At 37.3% G+C, this 6,458-nt stretch overlaps 1 pseudogene; it reads right to left on the reverse strand.

The window, feature by feature from the left end:
- Nucleotides 1-4,443: 4,443 nt before the first annotated feature.
- On the reverse strand, nt 4,444-6,001 carry LOC111722128 (annotated as a pseudogene).
- Between the last annotated feature and the right edge of the window lie 457 nt (nt 6,002-6,458).

Genomic DNA, 6,458 nt, shown 5'->3' on the forward strand with positions numbered 1-6,458 from the left:
CAATAGGAATCTCCTGGTTAGTCTTTTTGTCTACTCTAATTCAAGTTTGGTACTTTTGTACCCCCACTTCCTTCAACAACCTCCTCTGCCTATGTGGGTCAACTCACCCATACCCACCAAACTAGATTTTCCCACAACAATACATATTAAAAGCCTCCAAATTAGAATTCAGCACATGTAAATAGCACAGTGCGTGTTAATGATGTTGTATCTGAAATTCTAGCCCTAAAGTGAAAACTTTCAGTGAAAACAAAATAACAACAAATGCATAAGTACTGTTGCAGATGTTGTGTTTTCAAATTGAAATAAATATGCATGTTTAGAAAACTATGTGCACCATAAAAATTCTAATATTTTTTGTATTAAACCTATTTGCATGGAAGTGCTTATTCCTGGATAGTTCACACTTTGGTTTTATGAATAAGAGATGGGAAGTTCAGAGAGGGATAACGACTTGTACAGAAAATTCATTGTTAACATGGGGTTCTGTTTCATCACAGTTATGGTCCAGTCTTGGCTCTGATGTTTACACTGTTCTATGATCTCAGGCCTCACACCAGGTTTTCCTCATTTATAAAAGGGGGACATTAATAATATCCATATCATCAGTATATTGTGGACAATGTTGCAAAGTATGTAACATTCTGATGACAGAGCCTGAGACCTGATATAATAAAAATCCCATATGAAATATGTTTCAATCATACTGATCAATATCAGGAAGTGGGCTGATATCAGAACTAAGATTGTAATGTGGGTCTTCTGGTTTGCAGGTTTCTATTCTCTAGCTCAGGCTCTAGCTCTAGATGTCAGAGTAAATGTAATATAAATACCCTCCTAAACCACCTGCTTCCCAGGTAAGTTGGATCAGAACTTGTTCTGGAAGAAATATAAATATTTCTAGAAAGATGTCAGAGATTAGAAAGATGCTGTCCCTCAAGTAGTTCACATGACTCCTCAGAGACTAAACCTCATTCAATCACTTTTTCCTGTGGCTAGACTGTGAATGATTGCCACTATTCATATCACAAGTGTCAGCTCATTCTGGCAAATCGTGACTAGAACATAGCTTCCTTAACCTCATAAGGGATACATAAAATACCTAGAACAAATATCTCACCTAAGAAAGAAAATTTTAAGCAGCATTTATATTAAATTGGGAACAAGATAAGAATTCTATCATTGTTTTTATTTAATATTTTAATGGATATCTTAATGTAGCAAGACAAGAAAAAGAAATGAACATTATAAAAGTCTGGAGCAGAAAAGAAGAAATAATCCAGCTATACAAATAAAATCCATATATATATGGACATGGATAAATTCTTAGAACAAAAGGGAGAAAACTTATTGGGGAACCAGATACAAGAAAGTAGCGGTACAGGTTATATGGAATTCACCAATTCTGTTTTCCTTTCTACATTGTAGTAGAATTATAGCTACATGGTTTCTCTGATATACTATTTTCTAGCCTCCATAGAAGTCAAGTGCAGCTATGTGAGTAAATTTTCATCAATGAAATATGAAAAAAGCAATATGCAATGTTTATCAACCAGTGCATTACAGTAGTTGGGTACCTCCTCCATTCTTTTTCTTCCTCCTTTAAGCTGGATGGTGGACTTACATATCCAGTTTGACTACATGCAAACATGTCAGTCTGGTGAAAATTATGTACATCTTTTCAGAATAACTAAATGCTAAGAAAAGTTAGAATTACAAGGCCACAAGTAATATAGTAATATAATCACAAAAATAATACAGAGTATGACATTAGAAAGACAGCAAAATGAGAAGCCCTGGGCCTTATTACCCCACTCCCTTGATGAACACACCAGTTAGGCAATATATAAAAAAATTCCCTTTGTGAGTACACCCATTATAGAAAACAGTATGGTGGTTCCTCAAAAAGTTAAGAATGGGACTACTATATAATACAGCAACCAAACTTCTAGATATTTATCCAAAAGAATTGAAATCAGGATCTCAAAGCAATGTTTGCATGCCTGCATTCACTGCACCATTATTCACAATAGCCTAGATGTAGGAATAATATAAATGTCCACTGATGGATGAATGGAGAAAGAAAATGTGGTGTGTATATACAATGGAATATTATTCAGCCTTAAAGAAGAAGAAAATCCTGCCATTTGTGACAACATGCATGAACCTTAAAAAAATTAAGATAAATAAAATAAGCCAGTCCCAGAAGTACAAACAACATATGATTCCACTTGTATAAGGTATCTAAATTAATCAAACTCATAGAAGCAGAGAATGCAGTGTGATTCCTAAGGGCTATGGGCAGGGGAAAATTGTTATTCCGTGTGTATCAAGGAGTAAGAAAATTCTGTGTCTGGTAAAGGCACCTTTCTTGTCTTTTAGGCAACCACTTTCTCACTATGTTCTTACATGGCCTTTCCTCAATGAGTGGAGAGAGAGAGAAATAGATAACTTTCTGGCGTCTCTTATTGGAGCGTGAATCCTATCAGATCAGAGTTCTACCATTATGACTTCATTTAACCCTAATTCTTACTCCAAATACAGCCACTCTGGAGGTTAGAGCTTCAGCTCCAACATATGAATATTGGAGTTACACAGACATTTAGTCTATAACACTAGCCTTACTCCAAGTTACACAGAAATTGGTAACAGTAGTGAGGATGTTGTATGTTTGATTTTCTAAGAAACAGACCCTGAAACAGCTTACTGTGCAGGATGCTTATTAGGGAGTGAACTTGGGATTGATGCCTCTAGAAGGGAAAGGAAAGAACCAAAATTGGGCAGAGACAGAAGTCAAGCTGAAATGCAGGCCCAAACATCAGCAGCCTTAACTGAGTGCACAAGAAAACCTGGAGTTAAAATGACCAGTTAGAATTATTTGGCATTAGGTTGAGATGGCTAGGGCATAACACATCTGCTTTGATCAGTCAGTGAATATGAACTGACCAGAAAAGGGTAGGATCTAGGGCAAGATATCTCTGCAACTGCCACAGTCCTTGAAGGGACTAAAAGCTGAAGAAGGTTGCCTGCTGACAAGACTCCTAGCATCTAGAACAAGCTCCTTTTATTTTTTTTTCTCTTTTAGTTAAATTACAATGGCACTTGATTTCAAAAGTCACAAGATTTGATACTTCAAAAAAAGATACTGCTAAGAAATAACAAAAGTGGAATGCTTATCAGAGTCACAACAGACATAATGTTCAGCTGAGAATCCCTTCAACAGAGTAAGGTTCTAAAGATACCAGACTGATACTTGTTGGAATATTCCAATACTTTTTGGAATACTCGTTGTTTTTACTGTGTGGGTTAGAGGTGGCCTTAGCTCTGTGTAGTCAGAGGTATAGTCATAAAACCAGTTTTAGCACAGTTGTGCTCCAGATTAAATTTCTTTCTTTCTTTCTTTCTTTCTTTTTTTTTTTTTTTTTGACTGGGCCTGGGTTTGAACCCACCACCTCATATGGGGCCAGCACCCACACTTTTGAGCCACAGACACCACCCAAGATTAAATTTTCAATTGTTGTAATCTGTAAATAGGAAGTTAGGGGAATGCCCCATGGTAAAAAGTTAAAACTTAAAGTCCTCTTTCTAGAATTTCCAATAGACAATATACATACATATATATGCATATACGTATATATATTCCTACATTTCTCAGAAACAGCAAAATGCAATTTAATAGGTGCTAGTGTTCACATTTGACATATCAGGTTTACTGACAAGTCTTAATGCTCCTGGATTTGGGGGTAGATAGGCAGCAGACTATTGTAAATTTGTTCAAGTAGACTATAGAAAAAACTAGGATCAAATGAGAATACATTTCTTAACTTTAGTGTCCACCCTCAATCAACTCCTCGCAGAGAATGGTTAAACCATCAAAACTGAAATACCTTTTTCTCTTCAAATACCTTCCCATACTAGTTAACACTATAAAGTCAGAAAAAACTAAGTGTACAATTTTCTTGGTAGAGGTAATACACAGGAATGAACTCACAGACAGAACAAATTATGAGGAACATTAATACCTTAAGTCTGTCCATTCTTCATGTGCCTACTTTGGGTGGCACCTGTGGCTCAAGGAGTAGGGTGCCAGTCCCATATGCCAGAGGTGGTAGATTCATGTGCCTACTTCATACACTTCACCTGCTCTGCTACAACAAAGGCTCAGATTCTATCCCAAGAGATCTGTCCCTGAATTACTCTCAATTGAGCAAATGCTCTGTAGTGTACAAATACTTGGGTTCACACGTCCTAAGATGACACACTTCTGGAGTCCTGACTCTCAGACTTGGAAATCTGTACAAGTTCAGACTCTGGAACTCCTTTCCTCAAAACCCAGAATTTGTGACCCCTAGATACAGACAGTACAAGATTAAATACCCTAATATGTGAAAACTTTTAAAATTTTTAAATAAAAGCCATGAAAGGATTCTTTGTGGCTAAAAGCTAAATCTGAATTATCCGTGTCTGGCATTGTATAACATATTTTTAAGTTCATGTTGCTGGCCTTCATTAACCACTTCAGGTTCTTCAGGACTCTTTCCAACTTTTGCCACTGTGACGTTTATCCTACAGGTTAATCCAGCTTGGATAATACCAGCAACCTTGACCATGGAACATGGACTCCTTGCAAAGGTAGAGTCTGCTCTGCTACCTCTCTCTGAAGGAGAAGGAGTTACTTGAAGCCCTGTCTCAACTTCAAGCATGCTGGAACTGGAGTTGTGGGTCTTTTGAGATATGACTGAATGTACTGCTTTATCTGACAAAAACTGTGGGCCTATTGCAGAAAACAACACATCTAATTGAGATGGTCAAGAAGGAGTCTGTTCCATTGACCCTGATTGGGTCTCTTCATTGGAAACTTGATTGGTCATTTGATTTCCTTCCTTACTATCCTGCTGAGACAAATACCTGGTCTCTGATAGCCGGGTCATCTTGTTTTGTGCATCTTGCACAAATCTGTGGCAGTAAATATTCACAGGCTTGACAAAGCTAGTTGATATATGTATGTTGTCAGCAGGAGGACTTTTCATCAGAGGAGATTCCTGGCCTTTTCGAAGACCACTCCCATGAGCAACAGTAGTCTCTGAAGGAACATGAATGCTAATATCAGTGTTGCTAATAGACTGGGATTGATTGCCTCACCAAGGTGCTGAAGCAATAATACCACAACTAGGAAGAACATAATCTATTGGCCCTGCGCCCTCTAAGAATTAGCTAGCTGCCTGTCTTCATCAGACTTGGAATTTGTAATGACTTCATCAGAGTGGTATGAGTCATTATCTGAAGATAGGTCCCCATCAGACTCTGCCTGATTATTATCCATCACTCCTGTGTTTTCCATGGTTTCAAGACTATTATCTGACTTCCAAAGGTTTACTTTTAAGTTTGATTTTAGAAAGTTAACTTTCATTTCAGTTTTTGTAGCGTTTCTTAGCTTTCATAGATTGCCAGTATTTATACTGGATTTGGTTTGCTTCAGTTTTTGATTTAGACATGAAAATTTGCTCATTAAAAATTTTTTCCCCTGGACCCAAGAGCCTTGGTTTTGAAATCCAGTAGGTGATGTATTCATGAGGTTTACTGCTCTTCTACTCAAGTTTTTTCTCAATTATAGGTACATCCAATCCCATGGCTTGCTTGGTGATATGCAACATCTCTGCAGCGCACTGAAGGGTCTGTTTTCCATCCTCTTCTGGATTTCACATTACAGCTCTCAGTGTGTGGAAAAAGCCACTTGCTTCTTTATATCTGTGGTGAAATTGCATGCAGGAGAACTTTGGCTTACCAAAAAGAGTAGGTTCAAAACTTGTTCCAAATTTTCCAGGTGTTCTAGACTTAGTCTTTGATACTGGTTTACTTTTTCAGCTTCATCATCATAATAGACCATGCAGTAGGCAAAGTTAGAAAGCTGGAACAGCACAGCCACATGTCTGTGAATAGCATCAATGAGGGTGCACTCTGAAAACTGTTGCTGGAGCCAACTCATAAAAATTACATCATGACATATATTTTAATATGAAATAAATTCAACTCCAGGTAATTATAGTATTACTGTCATCCTAGCTTCCTATTTTTGCATTACTATTTATATCAGTCAAACATTATCCTTTTTTATAAGGTCAAAAACATGTCCTTAACCAAAAGCACTTGGCATGTGACAGGTGGTCGAAAAATGTTAGCCCCCATCCCCATTTTTACTGAAGTCTTAGCTACAGTAAATACTTAATTCCATTCCCCATCCACCTTCCACCCTGCCCTTCAAAATAAAAAAGAGCACCTTTAATAAGAACAAGAAAAAAAAAAACATTTAGGTACTTCCTCACTCCCCAGGTTTGTAGTTGTAAAGGAAAAGCTACAATATTCATCTTAGTTTTGCAGCACTGAAGCAGTCCTTCCTTGCACACTATGAAGACAAAAATTGCCAGCACCACCCATAGCCCAACCATTGTAACAATGTT

Source organism: Otolemur garnettii, unplaced genomic scaffold (genome assembly GCF_000181295.1).
Source record: "Otolemur garnettii isolate 467f Iridium unplaced genomic scaffold, OtoGar3 scaffold00216, whole genome shotgun sequence".
NCBI lineage: Eukaryota > Metazoa > Chordata > Mammalia > Primates > Galagidae > Otolemur > Otolemur garnettii.